Raw genomic sequence first — 23,742 nt, forward strand, 5'->3', positions numbered from 1 at the left:
ACTTCGGTTTGTAAATGAGATAGTTACTTTTATGAGGCAATTACGCAAAGAATTTGTAATTAGAATTACTATAATAATTACTACATCAACAATACGCTGAAGTAAGTGACGATGGTACTTTGTCCGATTAATTGTTTTACTTCATAAATTTAAAAGGCGCAAGTTAACGTTTAAACAATTAGTTATAATCAAAAACAGAATATTAATCAAATTACTTTGTTTATTCATGTTGAATAATTCGAATTCCAATGCATAAATTAATTTGGGAATTATTCGGTTGTTATGTGTTTGGTTAGTGATTAAAAAATATTATGAGTAGCGAGTTTCAAAGGATTTTTTAAACTACCATACTTAAAAATTTTATCTAAACTTCAAATTAGTTAACATATTTGATACTTTTCAATTTAGGTAATTTTTATAATTTGATTACCCATGTATCAGTTAGTTTGTGTATTTATGTTTGTAGCGTGAACATTGGCAACTTTCACATTACAAACTAACTTGGACAAATTTTATGACAACATAGATTGATGAAAATTACTGTTAAAATTTAAATCTTGTTTAAAAGTTTGAACTTACTTGTGTAGGAACAACAACGCTTAATAATAGATTTGAATTATTAGCTATTAAATTAAAACTCCAACATTCTTCCGACTAAGTCACCTAACAACGCTTTTTATTTTTATGTGCCAAGTTTCTTGTTTAAAATTACTTTGCGAGTTTCCGGTGCAAATAAAACATAATTTTATCTTGTATTTTATTTGCATTTTAAAAAATTAAAAAAAAATAAACATAAAAGTTTGTTAAAGTTTTTTGTAGATTTTCAAGTATTTTTAAATTTTGCTAACTGAATGGGTTATTTTGATTTCCGTATAATTTTTTCAATAAAAATTGAAACAGCAAGTAACAAAGTTTATAGCTGATTAGATTATAATAAAATTTAGTTTAAGAATTAAACGAAATAAAACATGAATATTTCGACGTAAGAAAAACTAGTTTTAGTTTTGTAAATATACTTGATAATCGTAATGTCCATAACGTAATGTTTGCAAGGTATTGTACGGAAAACAAAATAAATAATTAGTAAAGCACATAATTATAGTTATTTTTCATAATTATAGTTATCATTAAATAGGTATAAATGAAAATATTTAATGTTTTCTGGATTCGAATTAAATATTTAGACATAATTGTATTAAATTTTTAATTTGGGTAATTTCATAGCGTTTGTAACGAGTAATGAGATGTCTCCTACATGGTCTAGGGGTTAGGATTCCTGGCTTTCACCCAGGCGGCCCGGGTTCGATTCCCGGTGTAGGAATTTTTATTCAATTTTGATAACACAAATATTATTATGTTAAAATCACAGCTACTTTAAATCTGTTAGTAAGAATGAATTATAATTAATTTTTTGGCGTTTATTCTTGTCAGCCAAGTATAATTACTGGGGTCGAAACTTTAATAAACATTGGTGGTTTAATTGTAGAATCCACGCCTGTCACGCTCGGGTTCGATTTTTAGCCAATGCAGTTTTTAATTAGTTCATGAGATCAAATTGTCAATTGATTTTATGATGCGACCGCTAAGATGTTGGCTATATTATTAATTTTTATAATACATAGTTAAGAAAATTGAAAGAAACGATTATCCATTATATAATAAAAAAAATTAAAGCTTAATTTTTAAAAAAAACAAGACTGGAACTTTGCGATTTTAAACTGTATTCTGAATTAAACACTTTTTTATTAGGCAAAGACACAGAAAACATCTTAGTATTGATCACTTAAACAATATGTTAAATTACAATACAATTGTTCCTTTTCTGCATATTGTTTTAAGATTTTCTATATATATATTTATAAAAATTTATCTGATTAATAAGAGAAAGAATGTAAATATTTATAATTTATTCAATTTGGATAATTTAAATACTATTGTATGTGGTAATTTAATAATTTTATATGTTGTGTGTGTTCTATCCAATTAGTTAGTCTTTTATCGCTTCGAAGCGAAAAAAAGTTGGATCCATTAACTGCATTCAAGCGGGTGAGAAAATGCGCTACTATCTGCTGGGGTATTGGATTAACGCTTAAAGCGGTTAATAGAGCAACTTAATAGTCGCTTTAGGTCTTAAAGGGGTGTTTAAGTGGTTGTTTTTAAACCGGCAGCGTGGTGTAGTGGCCAAAATACTTGCTTACACTACTAAGGTCTCGGTTTCGAACCCTGTAACAGCACTTAATCAGCAGCTCGATCATCGGGCAATTAGAAACAATAATACTTAACCTGCAAGAAACAGTTGTTTCTATATGTTTAGCTCGTGCAGTTGACCTTTCCAGATCCAACATAAACTTATCGAAGAAAAACTTATATACAAAAAAAAGGTATCAAATTTAAAAAAAAGTATATTTGACTAAATAAAGATTTGGTTTGGAATATTTAAAATGTAAATATTTTACATTTTATTTTGTAAAGCTTTAAGCGTTAATGCAATACCCCAGCAGACAGAGCCCATTTTCCACCCGCTTTAAAGCAGTTATTGGTGCCCCTTTTTTTCGCTTCGACGCGATTAACGGCCAACTAATGGCCTGTGTGATTGGTACAGCATAATATTTACTGGGATGACGATTTTGCAATAAAATTTAAAATAATTTTACCTAAAAGTTATTTTAAATTACGTAATACAAAAAATGTTACACAATTTATCTAATTTTGGTAATTTAAATAATTATATGTAAAAAAATTTGCATAATTAAGTCTACGTGGTGTATATTGGTAATTTCTTCTAATAAAACAAGAGCAAATTGTTTTTATGGCAATATAAGTAAAATTACACACAACATCGTCTAACATTTTTAAACTTAATCAAAAATTAACACATATTTTAAAAACAACAACGCCCGATAAGGGATTTGAACCCTTGACCGTTGGATTAAAAGTCCAACGCTCTACCGACTGAGCTAACCGGGCACGTTTTCTATTACTGTGTGTTTTGCAACTTGGATTATAGTTACTGATTGTAAACGTTTTTTTGGCAACAATTAAATATAAATGCACTTCATATTTTATTTCTATTTTAATTACTTAAAAATAATTAAACACAAACATTTGTTATATTTTTGTTATTGTTTTAAGTAACCCTCTCGCTTATATTTACAAACTGTTAAATCGACAGACTTCGGTTTGTAAATGAGATAGTTACTTTTATGAGGCAATTACGCAAAGATAATTTGTAATTAGAATTATTGTAATAATTACTACATCAACAATACGCTGAAGTAAGTGACGATGGTACTTTGTCCGATTAATTGTTTTACTTCATAAATTTAAAAGGCGTAAGTTAACGTTTAAACAATTAGTTATAATCAAAAACAGAATATTAATCAAATTACTTTGTTTATTCATGTTGAATAATTCGAATTCCAATGCATAAATTAATTTGGGAATTATTCGGTTGTTATGTGTTTGGTTAGTGATTAAAAAATATTATGAGTAGCGAGTTTCAAAGGATTTTTTAAACTACCATACTTAAAAATTTTATCTAAACTTCAAATTAGTTAACATATTTGATACTTTTCAATTTAGTTAATTTTTATAATTTGATTACCCATGTATCAGTTAGTTTGTGTATTTATGTTTGTAGCGTGAACATTGGCAACTTTCACATTACAAACTAACTTGGACAAATTTTATGACAACATAGATTAATGAAAATTACTGTTAAAATTTTAAATCTTGTTTAAAAGTTTGCACTTATTTGTGTAGGAACAACAACGCTTAATAATAGATTTGAATTATTAGCTTTTAAATTAAAACTCCAACATTCTACCGACTAAGTCACCTAACAACGCTTTTTATTTTTATGTGCCAAGTTTCTTGTTTAAAATTACTTTGCGAGTTTCCGGTGCAAATAAAACATAATTTTATCTTGTATTTTATTTGCATTTTAAAAAATTAAAAAAAAATAAACATAAAAGTTTGTTAAAGTTTTTTGTAGATTTTCAAGTATTTTTAAATTTTGCTAACTGAATGGGTTATTTTGATTTCCGTATAATTTTTTTAAGAAAAATTGAAACAGCAAGTAACAAAGTTTATAGCTGATTAGATTATAATAAAATTTAGTTTAAGAATTAAACGAAATAAAACATTAATATTTCGACGTAAGAAAAACTAGTTTTAGTTTTGTAAATATCCTTGATAATCGTAATGTCCATAACGTAATGTTTGCAAGGTATTGTACGGAAAACAAAATAAATAATTAGTAAAGCACATAATTATAGTTATTTTTTATAATTATAGTTATCATTAAATAGGTATAAATGAAAATATTTAATGTTTTCTGGATTCGAATTAAATATTTAGACATAATTGTATTAAATTTTTAATTTGGGTAATTTCATAGCGTTTGTAACGAGTAATGAGATGTCTCCTACATGGTCTAGGGGTTAGGATTTCTGGCTTTCACCCAGGCGGCCCGGGTTCGATTCCCGGTGTAGGAATTTTTATTCAATTTTGATAACACAAATATTATTATGTTAAAATCACAGCTACTTTATATCTGTTAGTAAGAATGAATTATAATTAATTTTTTGGCGTTTATTCTTGTCAGCCAAGTATAATTACTGGGGTCGGAACTTTAATAAACATTGGTGGTTTAGTTGTAGAATCCACGCCTGTCACGCTCGGGTTCGATTTTCAGCCAATGCAGTTTTTAATTAGTTCATGAGATCAAATTGTCAATTGATTTTATGATGCGACCGCTGAGATGTTGGCTATATTATTAATTTTCATAATACATAGTTAAGAAAATTGAAAGAAACGATTATCCATTATATAATAAAAAAAATTAAAGCTTAATTTAAAAAAAAACAAGACTGGAGCTTTGCGATTTTAAACTGTATTCTGAATTAAACACTTTTTTATTAGGCAAAGACACAGAAAACATCTTAGTATTGATCACTTAAACAATATGTTAAATTACAATACAATTGTCCCTTTGCTGCATATTGTTTTACGATTTTCTATATATATATTTATAAAAATTTATCTGATTAATAAGAGAAAGAGTGTAAATATTAATAATTTATTCAATTTGGATAATTTAAATACTATTGTATGTGGTAAATTAATAATTTTATATGTTGTGTGTGTTTTATCCAATTAGTTAGTCTTTTATCGCTTCGAAGCGAAAAAAAGTTGGATCCATTAACTGCATTCAAGCGGGTGGGAAAATGCGCCACTATCTACTGGGGTATTGGATTAACGTTTAAAGCGGTTAATAGAGCAACTTAATAGTCGCTTTAGGTCTTAAATGGTTGTTTTTAATACGGCAGCGAGGTGTAGTGGCCAAAACACTTGCTTATACTAAGGTCTCGGTTTCGAACCCTGTAACAGCACTTAATCAGCAGCTCGATCATCGGGCAATTAGAACCAATAATACTTAACCTGCAAGAAACAGTTGTTTCTATATGTTTAGCTCGTGCAGTTGACCTTTCCAGATCCAACATAAACTTATCGAAGAAAAACTTATATACAAAAAAAATGTATCAAATTTAAAAAAAAGTATTATTGACTAAATAAAGATTTGGTTTGGAATATTTAAAATTTAAATATTTTACATTTTATTTTTTAAAGCTTTAAGCGTTAATGCAATACCCCAGCAGACAGAGCCAATTTTCCACCCGCTTCAAAGCAGTTATTGGTGCCCCTTTTTTTCGCTTCGACGCGATTAACGGCCAACTAATGGCCTGTGTAATTGGTACAGCATAATATTTACTGGGATGACAAATTTGCATTGAAATTAAAAATAATTTTACCTAAAATTTCTTTTAAATTACGTAATACAAAAAATGTTACACAATTTATCTAATTTTGGTAATTTAAATAATCATATGTAAAAAAATTTGCATAATTAAGTCTGTGTGGTGTATATTGGTAATTTCTTCTAATAAAACAAGAGCAAATTGTTTTTATGGCAATATAAGTAAATTTACACACAACATCGTCTAACATTTTTAAACTTAATCAAGAATTAACACATATTTTAAAAACAACAACGCCCGATAAGGGATTTGAACCCTTGACCGTTGGATTAAAAGTCCAACGCTCTACCGACTGAGCTAACCGGGCACGTTTTCTATTACTGTGTGTTTTGCAACTTGGATTATAGTTACTGATTGTAAACGTTTTTTTGGCAACAATTAAATATAAATGCACTTCATATTTTATTTCTATTTTAATTATTTAAAAATAATTAAACACAAACATTTGTTATATTTTTGTTATTGTTTTAAGTAACCCTCTCGCTTATATTTACAAACTGTTAAATCGACAGACTTCGGTTTGTAAATGAGATAGTTACTTTTATGAGGCAATTACGCAAAGATAATTTGTAATTAGAATTACTATAATAATTACTACATCAACAATACGCTGAAGTAAGTGACGATGGTACTTTGTCCGATTAATTGTATTACTTCATAAATTTAAAAGGCGTAAGTTAACGTTTAAACAATTAGTTATAATCAAAAACAGAATATTAATCAAATTACTTTGTTTATTCATGTTGAATAATTCGAATTCCAATGCATAAATTAATTTGGGAATTATTCGGTTGTTATGTGTTTGGTTAGTAATTAAAAAATATTATGAGTAGCGAGTTTCAAAGGATTTTTTAAACTACCATACTTAAAAATTTTATCTAAACTTTAAATTAGTTAACATATTTGATACTTTTCAATTTAGTTAATTTTTATAATTTGATTACCCACGTATCAGTTAGTTTGTGTATTTATGTTTGTAGCGTGAACATTGGCAACTTTCACATTACAAACTAACTTGGACAAATTTTATGACAACATAGATTGATGAAAATTACTGTTAAAATTTTAAATCTTGTTTAAAAGTTTGCACTTATTTGTGTAGGAACAACAACGCTTAATAATAGATTTGAATTATTAGCTTTTAAATTAAAACTCCAACATTCTACCGACTAAGTCACCTAACAACGCTTTTTATTTTGATGTGCCAAGTTTCTTGTTTAAAATTACTTTGCGAGTTTCTGGTGCAAATAAAACATAATTTTATCTTGTATTTTATTTGCATTTTAAAAAATTAAAAAAAAATAAACATAAAAGTTTGTTAAAGTTTTTTGTAGATTTTCAAGTATTTTTAAATTTTGCTAACTGAATGGATTATTTTGATTTCCGTATAATTTTTTTAATAAAAATTGAAACAGCAAGTAACAAAGTTTATAGCTGATTAGATTATAATAAAATTTAGTTTAAGAATTAAACGAAATAAAACATTAATATTTCGACGTAAGAAAAACTAGTTTTAGTTTTGTAAATATCCTTGATAATCGTAATGTCCATAACGTAATGTTTGCAAGGTATTGTACGGAAAACAAAATAAATAATTAGTAAAGCACATAATTATAGTTATTTTTCATAATTATAGTTATCATTAAATAGGTATAAATGAAAATATTTAATGTTTTCTGGATTCGAATTAAATATTTAGACATAATTGTATTAAATTTTTAATTTGGGTAATTTCATAGCGTTTGTAACGAGTAATGAGATGTCTCCTACATGGTCTAGGGGTTAGGATTTCTGGCTTTCACCCAGGCGGCCCGGGTTCGATTCCCGGTGTAGGAATTTTTATTCAATTTTGATAACACAAATATTATTATGTTAAAATCACAGCTACTTTAAATCTGTTAGTAAGAATGAATTATAATTAATTTTTTGGCGTTTATTCTTGTCAGCCAAGTATAATTACTGGGGTCGGAACTTTAATAAACATTGGTGGTTTAGTTGTAGAATCCACGCCTGTCACGCTCGGGTTCGATTTTCAGCCAATGCAGTTTTTAATTAGTTCATGAGATCAAATTGTCAATTGATTTTATGATGCGACCGCTGAGATGTTGGCTATATTATTAATTTTCATAATACATAGTTAAGAAAATTGAAAGAAACGATTATCCATTATATAATAAAAAAAATTAAAGCTTAATTTAAAAAAAAACAAGACTGGAGCTTTGCGATTTTAAACTGTATTCTGAATTAAACACTTTTTTATTAGGCAAAGACACAGAAAACATCTTAGTATTGATCACTTAAACAATATGTTAAATTACAATACAATTGTCCCTTTGCTGCATATTGTTTTACGATTTTCTATATATATATTTATAAAAATTTATCTGATTAATAAGAGAAAGAGTGTAAATATTAATAATTTATTCAATTTGGATAATTTAAATACTATTGTATGTGGTAAATTAATAATTTTATATGTTGTGTGTGTTTTATCCAATTAGTTAGTCTTTTATCGCTTCGAAGCGAAAAAAAGTTGGATCCATTAACTGCATTCAAGCGGGTGGGAAAATGCGCCACTATCTACTGGGGTATTGGATTAACGTTTAAAGCGGTTAATAGAGCAACTTAATAGTCGCTTTAGGTCTTAAATGGTTGTTTTTAATACGGCAGCGAGGTGTAGTGGCCAAAACACTTGCTTATACTAAGGTCTCGGTTTCGAACCCTGTAACAGCACTTAATCAGCAGCTCGATCATCGGGCAATTAGAACCAATAATACTTAACCTGCAAGAAACAGTTGTTTCTATATGTTTAGCTCGTGCAGTTGACCTTTCCAGATCCAACATAAACTTATCGAAGAAAAACTTACATACAAAAAAAATGTATCAAATTTAAAAAAAAGTATAATTGACTAAATAAAGATTTGGTTTGGAATATTTAAAATTTAAATATTTTACATTTTATTTTTTAAAGCTTTAAGCGTTAATGCAATACCCCAGCAGACAGAGCCAATTTTCCACCCGCTTCAAAGCAGTTATTGGTGCCCCTTTTTTTCGCTTCGACGCGATTAACGGCCAACTAATGGCCTGTGTGATTGGTACAGCATAATATTTACTGGGATGACAAATTTGCATTGAAATTAAAAATAATTTTACCTAAAATTTCTTTTAAATTACGTAATACAAAAAATGTTCCACAATTTATCTAATTTTGGTAATTTAAATAATCATATGTAAAAAAATTTGCATAATTAAGTCTGTGTGGTGTATATTGGTAATTTCTTCTAATAAAACAAGAGCAAATTGTTTTTATGGCAATATAAGTAAATTTACACACAACATCGTCTAACATTTTTAAACTTAATCAAGAATTAACACATATTTTAAAAACAACAACGCCCGATAAGGGATTTGAACCCTTGACCTTTGGATTAAAAGCCCAACGCTCTACCGACTGAGCTAACCGGGCACGTTTTCTATTACTGTGTGTTTTGCAACTTGGATTATAGTTACTGATTGTAAACGTTTTTTTGGCAACAATTAAATATAAATGCACTTCATATTTTATTTCTATTTTAATTATTTAAAAATAATTAAACACAAACATTTGTTATATTTTTGTTATTGTTTTAAGTAACCCTCTCGCTTATATTTACAAACTGTTAAATCGACAGACTTCGGTTTGTAAATGAGATAGTTACTTTTATGAGGCAATTACGCAAAGATAATTTGTAATTAGAATTACTATAATAATTACTACATCAACAATACGCTGAAGTAAGTGACGATGGTACTTTGTCCGATTAATTGTATTACTTCATAAATTTAAAAGGCGTAAGTTAACGTTTAAACAATTAGTTATAATCAAAAACAGAATATTAATCAAATTACTTTGTTTATTCATGTTGAATAATTCGAATTCCAATGCATAAATTAATTTGGGAATTATTCGGTTGTTATGTGTTTGGTTAGTAATTAAAAAATATTATGAGTAGCGAGTTTCAAAGGATTTTTTAAACTACCATACTTAAAAATTTTATCTAAACTTTAAATTAGTTAACATATTTGATACTTTTCAATTTAGTTAATTTTTATAATTTGATTACCCACGTATCAGTTAGTTTGTGTATTTATGTTTGTAGCGTGAACATTGGCAACTTTCACATTACAAACTAACTTGGACAAATTTTATGACAACATAGATTGATGAAAATTACTGTTAAAATTTTAAATCTTGTTTAAAAGTTTGCACTTATTTGTGTAGGAACAACAACGCTTAATAATAGATTTGAATTATTAGCTTTTAAATTAAAACTCCAACATTCTACCGACTAAGTCACCTAACAACGCTTTTTATTTTGATGTGCCAAGTTTCTTGTTTAAAATTACTTTGCGAGTTTCTGGTGCAAATAAAACATAATTTTATCTTGTATTTTATTTGCATTTTAAAAAATTAAAAAAAAATAAACATAAAAGTTTGTTAAAGTTTTTTGTAGATTTTCAAGTATTTTTAAATTTTGCTAACTGAATGGATTATTTTGATTTCCGTATAATTTTTTTAATAAAAATTGAAACAGCAAGTAACAAAGTTTATAGCTGATTAGATTATAATAAAATTTAGTTTAAGAATTAAACGAAATAAAACATTAATATTTCGACGTAAGAAAAACTAGTTTTAGTTTTGTAAATATCCTTGATAATCGTAATGTCCATAACGTAATGTTTGCAAGGTATTGTACGGAAAACAAAATAAATAATTAGTAAAGCACATAATTATAGTTATTTTTCATAATTATAGTTATCATTAAATAGGTATAAATGAAAATATTTAATGTTTTCTGGATTCGAATTAAATATTTAGACATAATTGTATTAAATTTTTAATTTGGGTAATTTCATAGCGTTTGTAACGAGTAATGAGATGTCTCCTACATGGTCTAGGGGTTAGGATTTCTGGCTTTCACCCAGGCGGCCCGGGTTCGATTCCCGGTGTAGGAATTTTTATTCAATTTTGATAACACAAATATTATTATGTTAAAATCACAGCTACTTTAAATCTGTTAGTAAGAATGAATTATAATTAATTTTTTGGCGTTTATTCTTGTCAGCCAAGTATAATTACTGGGGTCGGAACTTTAATAAACATTGGTGGTTTAGTTGTAGAATCCACGCCTGTCACGCTCGGGTTCGATTTTCAGCCAATGCAGTTTTTAATTAGTTCATGAGATCAAATTGTCAATTGATTTTATGATGCGACCGCTGAGATGTTGGCTATATTATTAATTTTCATAATACATAGTTAAGAAAATTGAAAGAAACGATTATCCATTATATAATAAAAAAAATTAAAGCTTAATTTAAAAAAAAACAAGACTGGAGCTTTGCGATTTTAAACTGTATTCTGAATTAAACACTTTTTTATTAGGCAAAGACACAGAAAACATCTTAGTATTGATCACTTAAACAATATGTTAAATTACAATACAATTGTCCCTTTGCTGCATATTGTTTTACGATTTTCTATATATATATTTATAAAAATTTATCTGATTAATAAGAGAAAGAGTGTAAATATTAATAATTTATTCAATTTGGATAATTTAAATACTATTGTATGTGGTAAATTAATAATTTTATATGTTGTGTGTGTTTTATCCAATTAGTTAGTCTTTTATCGCTTCGAAGCGAAAAAAAGTTGGATCCATTAACTGCATTCAAGCGGGTGGGAAAATGCGCCACTATCTACTGGGGTATTGGATTAACGTTTAAAGCGGTTAATAGAGCAACTTAATAGTCGCTTTAGGTCTTAAATGGTTGTTTTTAATACGGCAGCGAGGTGTAGTGGCCAAAACACTTGCTTATACTAAGGTCTCGGTTTCGAACCCTGTAACAGCACTTAATCAGCAGCTCGATCATCGGGCAATTAGAACCAATAATACTTAACCTGCAAGAAACAGTTGTTTCTATATGTTTAGCTCGTGCAGTTGACCTTTCCAGATCCAACATAAACTTATCGAAGAAAAACTTACATACAAAAAAAATGTATCAAATTTAAAAAAAAGTATAATTGACTAAATAAAGATTTGGTTTGGAATATTTAAAATTTAAATATTTTACATTTTATTTTTTAAAGCTTTAAGCGTTAATGCAATACCCCAGCAGACAGAGCCAATTTTCCACCCGCTTCAAAGCAGTTATTGGTGCCCCTTTTTTTCGCTTCGACGCGATTAACGGCCAACTAATGGCCTGTGTGATTGGTACAGCATAATATTTACTGGGATGACAAATTTGCATTGAAATTAAAAATAATTTTACCTAAAATTTCTTTTAAATTACGTAATACAAAAAATGTTCCACAATTTATCTAATTTTGGTAATTTAAATAATCATATGTAAAAAAATTTGCATAATTAAGTCTGTGTGGTGTATATTGGTAATTTCTTCTAATAAAACAAGAGCAAATTGTTTTTATGGCAATATAAGTAAATTTACACACAACATCGTCTAACATTTTTAAACTTAATCAAGAATTAACACATATTTTAAAAACAACAACGCCCGATAAGGGATTTGAACCCTTGACCTTTGGATTAAAAGTCCAACGCTCTACCGACTGAGCTAACCGGGCACGTTTTCTATTACTGTGTGTTTTGCAACTTGGATTATAGTTACTGATTGTAAACGTTTTTTTGGCAACAATTAAATATAAATGCACTTCATATTTTATTTCTATTTTAATTATTTAAAAATAATTAAACACAAACATTTGTTATATTTTTGTTATTGTTTTAAGTAACCCTCTCGCTTATATTTACAAACTGTTAAATCGACAGACTTCGGTTTGTAAATGAGATAGTTACTTTTATGAGGCAATTACGCAAAGATAATTTGTAATTAGAATTACTATAATAATTACTACATCAACAATACGCTGAAGTAAGTGACGATGGTACTTTGTCCGATTAATTGTATTACTTCATAAATTTAAAAGGCGTAAGTTAACGTTTAAACAATTAGTTATAATCAAAAACAGAATATTAATCAAATTACTTTGTTTATTCATGTTGAATAATTCGAATTCCAATGCATAAATTAATTTGGGAATTATTCGGTTGTTATGTGTTTGGTTAGTGATTAAAAAATATTATGAGTAGCGAGTTTCTAAGGATTTTTTAAACTACCATACTTAAAAATTTTATCTAAACTTTAAATTAGTTAACATATTTGATACTTTTCAATTTAGTTAATTTTTATAATTTGATTACCCACGTATCAGTTAGTTTGTGTATTTATGTTTGTAGCGTGAACATTGGCAACTTTCACATTACAAACTAACTTGGACAAATTTTATGACAACATAGATTGATGAAAATTACTGTTAAAATTTTAAATCTTGTTTAAAAGTTTGCACTTATTTGTGTAGGAACAACAACGCTTAATAATAGATTTGAATTATTAGCTTTTAAATTAAAACTCCAACATTCTACCGACTAAGTCACCTAACAACGCTTTTTATTTTGATGTGCCAAGTTTCTTGTTTAAAATTACTTTGTGAGTTTCTGGTGCAAATAAAACATAATTTTATCTTGTATTTTATTTGCATTTTAAAAAATTAAAAAAAAATAAACATAAAAGTTTGTTAAAGTTTTTTGTAGATTTTCAAGTATTTTTAAATTTTGCTAACTGAATGGATTATTTTGATTTCCGTATAATTTTTTTAATAAAAATTGAAACAGCAAGTAACAAAGTTTATAGCTGATTAGATTATAATAAAATTTAGTTTAAGAATTAAACGAAATAAAACATTAATATTTCGACGTAAGAAAAACTAGTTTTAGTTTTGTAAATATCCTTGATAATCGTAATGTCCATAACGTAATGTTTGCAAGGTATTGTACGGAAAACAAAATAAATAATTAGTAAAGCACATAATTATAGTTATTTTTCATAATTATAGTTATCATTAAATAGGTATAAATGAAAATATTTAATGTTTTCTGGATTCGAATTAAATATTTAGACATAATTGTATTAAATTTTTAATTTGGGTAATTTCATAGCGTTTGTAACGAGTAATGAGATGTCTCCTACATGGTCTAGGGGTTAGGATTTCTGGCTTTCACCCAGGCGGCCCGGGTTCGATTCCCGGTGTAGGAATTTTTATTCAATTTTGATAACACAAATATTATTATGTTAAAATCACAGCTACTTTAAATCTGTTAGTAAGAATGAATTATAATTAATTTTTTGGCGTTTATTCTTGTCAGCCAAGTATAATTACTGGGGTCGGAACTTTAATAAACATTGGTGGTTTAGTTGTAGAATCCACGCCTGTCACGCTCGGGTTCGATTTTCAGCCAATGCAGTTTTTAATTAGTTCATGAGATCAAATTGTCAATTGATTTTATGATGCGACCGCTGAGATGTTGGCTATATTATTAATTTTCATAATACATAGTTAAGAAAATTGAAAGAAACGATTATCCATTATATAATAAAAAAAATTAAAGCTTAATTTAAAAAAAAACAAGACTGGAGCTTTGCGATTTTAAACTGTATTCTGAATTAAACACTTTTTTATTAGGCAAAGACACAGAAAACATCTTAGTATTGATCACTTAAACAATATGTTAAATTACAATACAATTGTCCCTTTGCTGCATATTGTTTTACGATTTTCTATATATATATTTATAAAAATTTATCTGATTAATAAGAGAAAGAGTGTAAATATTAATAATTTATTCAATTTGGATAATTTAAATACTATTGTATGTGGTAAATTAATAATTTTATATGTTGTGTGTGTTTTATCCAATTAGTTAGTCTTTTATCGCTTCGAAGCGAAAAAAAGTTGGATCCATTAACTGCATTCAAGCGGGTGGGAAAATGCGCCACTATCTACTGGGGTATTGGATTAACGTTTAAAGCGGTTAATAGAGCAACTTAATAGTCGCTTTAGGTCTTAAATGGTTGTTTTTAATACGGCAGCGAGGTGTAGTGGCCAAAACACTTGCTTATACTAAGGTCTCGGTTTCGAACCCTGTAACAGCACTTAATCAGCAGCTCGATCATCGGGCAATTAGAACCAATAATACTTAACCTGCAAGAAACAGTTGTTTCTATATGTTTAGCTCGTGCAGTTGACCTTTCCAGATCCAACATAAACTTATCGAAGAAAAACTTACATACAAAAAAAATGTATCAAATTTAAAAAAAAGTATAATTGACTAAATAAAGATTTGGTTTGGAATATTTAAAATTTAAATATTTTACATTTTATTTTTTAAAGCTTTAAGCGTTAATGCAATACCCCAGCAGACAGAGCCAATTTTCCACCCGCTTCAAAGCAGTTATTGGTGCCCCTTTTTTTCGCTTCGACGCGATTAACGGCCAACTAATGGCCTGTGTGATTGGTACAGCATAATATTTACTGGGATGACAAATTTGCATTGAAATTAAAAATAATTTTACCTAAAATTTCTTTTAAATTACGTAATACAAAAAATGTTCCACAATTTATCTAATTTTGGTAATTTAAATAATCATATGTAAAAAAATTTGCATAATTAAGTCTGTGTGGTGTATATTGGTAATTTCTTCTAATAAAACAAGAGCAAATTGTTTTTATGGCAATATAAGTAAATTTACACACAACATCGTCTAACATTTTTAAACTTAATCAAGAATTAACACATATTTTAAAAACAACAACGCCCGATAAGGGATTTGAACCCTTGACCTTTGGATTAAAAGTCCAACGCTCTACCGACTGAGCTAACCGGGCACGTTTTCTATTACTGTGTGTTTTGCAACTTGGATTATAGTTACTGATTGTAAACGTTTTTTTGGCAACAATTAAATATAAATGCACTTCATATTTTATTTCTATTTTAATTATTTAAAAATAATTAAACACAAACATTTGTTATATTTTTGTTATTGTTTTAAGTAACCCTCTCGCTTATATTTACAAACTGTTAAATCGACAGACTTCGGTTTGTAAATGAGATAGTTACTTTTATGAGGCAATTACGCAAAGATAATTTGTAATTAGAATTACTATAATAATTACTACATCAACAATACGCTGAAGTAAGTGACGATGGTACTTTGTCCGATTAATTGTATTACTTCATAAATTTAAAAGGCGTAAGTTAACGTTTAAACAATTAGTTATAATCAAAAACAGAATATTAATCAAATTACTTTGTTTATTCATGTTGAATAATTCGAATTCCAATGCATAAATTAATTTGGGAATTATTCGGTTGTTATGTGTTTGGTTAGTGATTAAAAAATATTATGAGTAGCGAGTTTCTAAGGATTTTTTAAACTACCATACTTAAAAATTTTATCTAAACTTTAAATTAGTTAACATATTTGATACTTTTCAATTTAGTTAATTTTTATAATTTGATTACCCACGTATCAGTTAGTTTGTGTATTTATGTTTGTAGCGTGAACATTGGCAACTTTCACATTACAAACTAACTTGGACAAATTTTATGACAACATAGATTGATGAAAATTACTGTTAAAATTTTAAATCTTGTTTAAAAGTTTGCACTTATTTGTGTAGGAACAACAACGCTTAATAATAGATTTGAATTATTAGCTTTTAAATTAAAACTCCAACATTCTACCGACTAAGTCACCTAACAACGCTTTTTATTTTGATGTGCCAAGTTTCTTGTTTAAAATTACTTTGTGAGTTTCTGGTGCAAATAAAACATAATTTTATCTTGTATTTTATTTGCATTTTAAAAAATTAAAAAAAAATAAACATAAAAGTTTGTTAAAGTTTTTTGTAGATTTTCAAGTATTTTTAAATTTTGCTAACTGAATGGATTATTTTGATTTCCGTATAATTTTTTTAATAAAAATTGAAACAGCAAGTAACAAAGTTTATAGCTGATTAGATTATAATAAAATTTAGTTTAAGAATTAAACGAAATAAAACATTAATATTTCGACGTAAGAAAAACTAGTTTTAGTTTTGTAAATATCCTTGATAATCGTAATGTCCATAACGTAATGTTTGCAAGGTATTGTACGGAAAACAAAATAAATAATTAGTAAAGCACATAATTATAGTTATTTTTCATAATTATAGTTATCATTAAATAGGTATAAATGAAAATATTTAATGTTTTCTGGATTCGAATTAAATATTTAGACATAATTGTATTAAATTTTTAATTTGGGTAATTTCATAGCGTTTGTAACGAGTAATGAGATGTCTCCTACATGGTCTAGGGGTTAGGATTTCTGGCTTTCACCCAGGCGGCCCGGGTTCGATTCCCGGTGTAGGAATTTTTATTCAATTTTGATAACACAAATATTATTATGTTAAAATCACAGCTACTTTAAATCTGTTAGTAAGAATGAATTATAATTAATTTTTTGGCGTTTATTCTTGTCAGCCAAGTATAATTACTGGGGTCGGAACTTTAATAAACATTGGTGGTTTAGTTGTAGAATCCACGCCTGTCACGCTCGGGTTCGATTTTCAGCCAATGCAGTTTTTAATTAGTTCATGAGATCAAATTGTCAATTGATTTTATGATGCGACCGCTGAGATGTTGGCTATATTATTAATTTTCATAATACATAGTTAAGAAAATTGAAAGAAACGATTATCCATTATATAATAAAAAAAATTAAAGCTTAATTTAAAAAAAAACAAGACTGGAGCTTTGCGATTTTAAACTGTATTCTGAATTAAACACTTTTTTATTAGGCAAAGACACAGAAAACATCTTAGTATTGATCACTTAAACAATATGTTAAATTACAATACAATTGTCCCTTTGCTGCATATTGTTTTACGATTTTCTATATATATATTTATAAAAATTTATCTGATTAATAAGAGAAAGAGTGTAAATATTAATAATTTATTCAATTTGGATAATTTAAATACTATTGTATGTGGTAAATTAATAATTTTATATGTTGTGTGTGTTTTATCCAATTAGTTAGTCTTTTATCGCTTCGAAGCGAAAAAAAGTTGGATCCATTAACTGCATTCAAGCGGGTGGGAAAATGCGCCACTATCTACTGGGGTATTGGATTAACGTTTAAAGCGGTTAATAGAGCAACTTAATAGTCGCTTTAGGTCTTAAATGGTTGTTTTTAATACGGCAGCGAGGTGTAGTGGCCAAAACACTTGCTTATACTAAGGTCTCGGTTTCGAACCCTGTAACAGCACTTAATCAGCAGCTCGATCATCGGGCAATTAGAACCAATAATACTTAACCTGCAAGAAACAGTTGTTTCTATATGTTTAGCTCGTGCAGTTGACCTTTCCAGATCCAACATAAACTTATCGAAGAAAAACTTACATACAAAAAAAATGTATCAAATTTAAAAAAAAGTATAATTGACTAAATAAAGATTTGGTTTGGAATATTTAAAATTTAAATATTTTACATTTTATTTTTTAAAGCTTTAAGCGTTAATGCAATACCCCAGCAGACAGAGCCAATTTTCCACCCGCTTCAAAGCAGTTATTGGTGCCCCTTTTTTTCGCTTCGACGCGATTAACGGCCAACTAATGGCCTGTGTGATTGGTACAGCATAATATTTACTGGGATGACAAATTTGCATTGAAATTAAAAATAATTTTACCTAAAATTTCTTTTAAATTACGTAATACAAAAAATGTTCCACAATTTATCTAATTTTGGTAATTTAAATAATCATATGTAAAAAAATTTGCATAATTAAGTCTGTGTGGTGTATATTGGTAATTTCTTCTAATAAAACAAGAGCAAATTGTTTTTATGGCAATATAAGTAAATTTACACACAACATCGTCTAACATTTTTAAACTTAATCAAGAATTAACACATATTTTAAAAACAACAACGCCCGATAAGGGATTTGAACCCTTGACCTTTGGATTAAAAGTCCAACGCTCTACCGACTGAGCTAACCGGGCACGTTTTCTATTACTGTGTGTTTTGCAACTTGGATTATAGTTACTGATTGTAAACGTTTTTTTGGCAACAATTAAATATAAATGCACTTCATATTTTATTTCTATTTTAATTATTTAAAAATAATTAAACACAAACATTTGTTATATTTTTGTTATTGTTTTAAGTAACCCTCTCGCTTATATTTACAAACTGTTAAATCGACAGACTTCGGTTTGTAAATGAGATAGTTACTTTTATGAGGCAATTACGCAAAGATAATTTGTAATTAGAATTACTATAATAATTACTACATCAACAATACGCTGAAGTAAGTGACGATGGTACTTTGTCCGATTAATTGTATTACTTCATAAATTTAAAAGGCGTAAGTTAACGTTTAAACAATTAGTTATAATCAAAAACAGAATATTAATCAAATTACTTTGTTTATTCATGTTGAATAATTCGAATTCCAATGCATAAATTAATTTGGGAATTATTCGGTTGTTATGTGTTTGGTTAGTAATTAAAAAATATTATGAGTAGCGAGTTTCAAAGGATTTTTTAAACTACCATACTTAAAAATTTTATCTAAACTTTAAATTAGTTAACATATTTGATACTTTTCAATTTAGTTAATTTTTATAATTTGATTACCCACGTATCAGTTAGTTTGTGTATTTATGTTTGTAGCGTGAACATTGGCAACTTTCACATTACAAACTAACTTGGACAAATTTTATGACAACATAGATTGATGAAAATTACTGTTAAAATTTTAAATCTTGTTTAAAAGTTTGCACTTATTTGTGTAGGAACAACAACGCTTAATAATAGATTTGAATTATTAGCTTTTAAATTAAAACTCCAACATTCTACCGACTAAGTCACCTAACAACGCTTTTTATTTTGATGTGCCAAGTTTCTTGTTTAAAATTACTTTGCGAGTTTCTGGTGCAAATAAAACATAATTTTATCTTGTATTTTATTTGCATTTTAAAAAATTAAAAAAAAATAAACATAAAAGTTTGTTAAAGTTTTTTGTAGATTTTCAAGTATTTTTAAATTTTGCTAACTGAATGGATTATTTTGATTTCCGTATAATTTTTTTAATAAAAATTGAAACAGCAAGTAACAAAGTTTATAGCTGATTAGATTATAATAAAATTTAGTTTAAGAATTAAACGAAATAAAACATTAATATTTCGACGTAAGAAAAACTAGTTTTAGTTTTGTAAATATCCTTGATAATCGTAATGTCCATAACGTAATGTTTGCAAGGTATTGTACGGAAAACAAAATAAATAATTAGTAAAGCACATAATTATAGTTATTTTTCATAATTATAGTTATCATTAAATAGGTATAAATGAAAATATTTAATGTTTTCTGGATTCGAATTAAATATTTAGACATAATTGTATTAAATTTTTAATTTGGGTAATTTCATAGCGTTTGTAACGAGTAATGAGATGTCTCCTACATGGTCTAGGGGTTAGGATTTCTGGCTTTCACCCAGGCGGCCCGGGTTCGATTCCCGGTGTAGGAATTTTTATTCAATTTTGATAACACAAATATTATTATGTTAAAATCACAGCTACTTTAAATCTGTTAGTAAGAATGAATTATAATTAATTTTTTGGCGTTTATTCTTGTCAGCCAAGTATAATTACTGGGGTCGGAACTTTAATAAACATTGGTGGTTTAGTTGTAGAATCCACGCCTGTCACGCTCGGGTTCGATTTTCAGCCAATGCAGTTTTTAATTAGTTCATGAGATCAAATTGTCAATTGATTTTATGATGCGACCGCTGAGATGTTGGCTATATTATTAATTTTCATAATACATAGTTAAGAAAATTGAAAGAAACGATTATCCATTATATAATAAAAAAAATTAAAGCTTAATTTAAAAAAAAACAAGACTGGAGCTTTGCGATTTTAAACTGTATTCTGAATTAAACACTTTTTTATTAGGCAAAGACACAGAAAACATCTTAGTATTGATCACTTAAACAATATGTTAAATTACAATACAATTGTCCCTTTGCTGCATATTGTTTTACGATTTTCTATATATATATTTATAAAAATTTATCTGATTAATAAGAGAAAGAGTGTAAATATTAATAATTTATTCAATTTGGATAATTTAAATACTATTGTATGTGGTAAATTAATAATTTTATATGTTGTGTGTGTTTTATCCAATTAGTTAGTCTTTTATCGCTTCGAAGCGAAAAAAAGTTGGATCCATTAACTGCATTCAAGCGGGTGGGAAAATGCGCCACTATCTACTGGGGTATTGGATTAACGTTTAAAGCGGTTAATAGAGCAACTTAATAGTCGCTTTAGGTCTTAAATGGTTGTTTTTAATACGGCAGCGAGGTGTAGTGGCCAAAACACTTGCTTATACTAAGGTCTCGGTTTCGAACCCTGTAACAGCACTTAATCAGCAGCTCGATCATCGGGCAATTAGAACCAATAATACTTAACCTGCAAGAAACAGTTGTTTCTATATGTTTAGCTCGTGCAGTTGACCTTTCCAGATCCAACATAAACTTATCGAAGAAAAACTTACATACAAAAAAAATGTATCAAATTTAAAAAAAAGTATAATTGACTAAATAAAGATTTGGTTTGGAATATTTAAAATTTAAATATTTTACATTTTATTTTTTAAAGCTTTAAGCGTTAATGCAATACCCCAGCAGACAGAGCCAATTTTCCACCCGCTTCAAAGCAGTTATTGGTGCCCCTTTTTTTCGCTTCGACGCGATTAACGGCCAACTAATGGCCTGTGTGATTGGTACAGCATAATATTTACTGGGATGACAAATTTGCATTGAAATTAAAAATAATTTTACCTAAAATTTCTTTTAAATTACGTAATACAAAAAATGTTCCACAATTTATCTAATTTTGGTAATTTAAATAATCATATGTAAAAAAATTTGCATAATTAAGTCTGTGTGGTGTATATTGGTAATTTCTTCTAATAAAACAAGAGCAAATTGTTTTTATGGCAATATAAGTAAATTTACACACAACATCGTCTAACATTTTTAAACTTAATCAAGAATTAACACATATTTTAAAAACAACAACGCCCGATAAGGGATTTGAACCCTTGACCTTTGGATTAAAAGTCCAACGCTCTACCGACTGAGCTAACCGGGCACGTTTTCTATTACTGTGTGTTTTGCAACTTGGATTATAGTTACTGATTGTAAACGTTTTTTTGGCAACAATTAAATATAAATGCACTTCATATTTTATTTCTATTTTAATTATTTAAAAATAATTAAACACAAACATTTGTTATATTTTTGTTATTGTTTTAAGTAACCCTCTCGCTTATATTTACAAACTGTTAAATCGACAGACTTCGGTTTGTAAATGAGATAGTTACTTTTATGAGGCAATTACGCAAAGATAATTTGTAATTAGAATTACTATAATAATTACTACATCAACAATACGCTGAAGTAAGTGACGATGGTAATTTGTCCGATTAATTGTATTACTTCATAAATTTAAAAGGCGTAAGTTAACGTTTAAACAATTAGTTATAATCAAAAACAGAATATTAATCAAATTACTTTGTTTATTCATGTTGAATAATTCGAATTCCAATGCATAAATTAATTTGGGAATTATTCGGTTGTTATGTGTTTGGTTAGTGATTAAAAAATATTATGAGTAGCGAGTTTCTAAGGATTTTTTAAACTACCATACTTAAAAATTTTATCTAAACTTTAAATTAGTTAACATATTTGATACTTTTCAATTTAGTTAATTTTTATAATTTGATTACCCACGTATCAGTTAGTTTGTGTATTTATGTTTGTAGCGTGAACATTGGCAACTTTCACATTACAAACTAACTTGGACAAATTTTATGACAACATAGATTGATGAAAATTACTGTTAAAATTTTAAATCTTGTTTAAAAGTTTGCACTTATTTGTGTAGGAACAACAACGCTTAATAATAGATTTGAATTATTAGCTTTTAAATTAAAACTCCAACATTCTACCGACTAAGTCACCTAACAACGCTTTTTATTTTGATGTGCCAAGTTTCTTGTTTAAAATTACTTTGCAAGTTTCTGGTGCAAATAAAACATAATTTTATCTTGTATTTTATTTGCATTTTAAAAAATTAAAAAAAAATAAACATAAAAGTTTGTTAAAGTTTTTTGTAGATTTTCAAGTATTTTTAAATTTTGCTAACTGAATGGGTTATTTTGATTTCCGTATAATTTTTTTAATAAAAATTGAAACAGCAAGTAACAAAGTTTATAGCTGATTAGATTATACTAAAATTTAGTTTAAGAATTAAACGAAATAAAACATTAATATTTCGACGTAAGAAAAACTAGTTTTAGTTTTGTAAATATCCTTGATAATCGTAATGTCCATAACGTAATGTTTGCACGGTATTGCACGGAAAACAAAATAAATAATTAGTAAAGCACATAATTATAGTTATTTTTCATAATTATAGTTATCATTAAATAGGTATAAATGAAAATATTTAATGTTTTCTGGATTCGAATTAAATATTTAGACATAATTGTATTAAATTTTTAATTTGGGTAATTTCATAGCGTTTGTAACGAGTAATAAGATGTCTCCTACATGGTCTAGGGGTTAGGATTCCTGGCTTTCACCCAGGCGGCCCGGGTTCGATTCCCGGTGTAGGAATTTTTATTCAATTTTGATAACACAAATATTATTATGTTAAAATCACAGCTACTTTAAATCTGTTAGTAAGAATGAATTATAATTAATTTTTTGGCGTTTATTCTTGTTAGCCAAGTATAATTACTGGGGTCGGAACTTTAATAAACATAGGTGGTTTAGTTGTAGAATCCACGCCTGTCACGCTCGGGTTCGATTTTCAGCCAATGCAGTTTTTAATTAGTTCATGAGATCAAATTGTCAATTGATTTTGTGATGCGACTGCTGAGATGTTGGCTATATTATTAATTTTCAT

General features: G+C 27.6%; 9 non-coding genes across 9 annotated transcripts; 3 read left to right on the forward strand and 6 right to left on the reverse strand.

Annotated features, from left to right (window-relative positions):
- The first annotated feature begins 1,249 nt into the window (after nucleotides 1–1,249).
- On the forward strand, nucleotides 1,250–1,321 carry Trnae-uuc (transfer RNA glutamic acid (anticodon UUC)). The gene has a single exon. It is a non-coding gene; the product is annotated as a tRNA-Glu (tRNA).
- A 1,573-nt stretch (nucleotides 1,322–2,894) lies between these two features.
- Nucleotides 2,895–2,967, reverse strand: Trnak-uuu (transfer RNA lysine (anticodon UUU)). Its single transcript has one exon. It is a non-coding gene; the product is annotated as a tRNA-Lys (tRNA).
- Nucleotides 2,968–6,053: 3,086 nt separating this feature from the next.
- On the reverse strand, nucleotides 6,054–6,126 carry Trnak-uuu (transfer RNA lysine (anticodon UUU)). The gene has a single exon. It is a non-coding gene; the product is annotated as a tRNA-Lys (tRNA).
- Nucleotides 6,127–12,371: 6,245 nt separating this feature from the next.
- Trnak-uuu (transfer RNA lysine (anticodon UUU)) lies at nucleotides 12,372–12,444 on the reverse strand. The gene has a single exon. It is a non-coding gene; the product is annotated as a tRNA-Lys (tRNA).
- Nucleotides 12,445–15,530: 3,086 nt separating this feature from the next.
- On the reverse strand, nucleotides 15,531–15,603 carry Trnak-uuu (transfer RNA lysine (anticodon UUU)). The gene has a single exon. It is a non-coding gene; the product is annotated as a tRNA-Lys (tRNA).
- A 3,086-nt stretch (nucleotides 15,604–18,689) lies between these two features.
- Nucleotides 18,690–18,762, reverse strand: Trnak-uuu (transfer RNA lysine (anticodon UUU)). Its single transcript has one exon. It is a non-coding gene; the product is annotated as a tRNA-Lys (tRNA).
- A 1,457-nt stretch (nucleotides 18,763–20,219) lies between these two features.
- Trnae-uuc (transfer RNA glutamic acid (anticodon UUC)) lies at nucleotides 20,220–20,291 on the forward strand. Its single transcript has one exon. It is a non-coding gene; the product is annotated as a tRNA-Glu (tRNA).
- Nucleotides 20,292–21,848: 1,557 nt separating this feature from the next.
- Trnak-uuu (transfer RNA lysine (anticodon UUU)) lies at nucleotides 21,849–21,921 on the reverse strand. The gene has a single exon. It is a non-coding gene; the product is annotated as a tRNA-Lys (tRNA).
- A 1,457-nt stretch (nucleotides 21,922–23,378) lies between these two features.
- On the forward strand, nucleotides 23,379–23,450 carry Trnae-uuc (transfer RNA glutamic acid (anticodon UUC)). The gene has a single exon. It is a non-coding gene; the product is annotated as a tRNA-Glu (tRNA).
- The last annotated feature ends 292 nt before the right edge of the window (nucleotides 23,451–23,742 follow it).

This window comes from Corella eumyota, chromosome 7, assembly GCF_963082875.1.
Source record: "Corella eumyota chromosome 7, kaCorEumy4.1, whole genome shotgun sequence".
Taxonomy (NCBI): Eukaryota; Metazoa; Chordata; class Ascidiacea; order Phlebobranchia; family Corellidae; genus Corella; species Corella eumyota.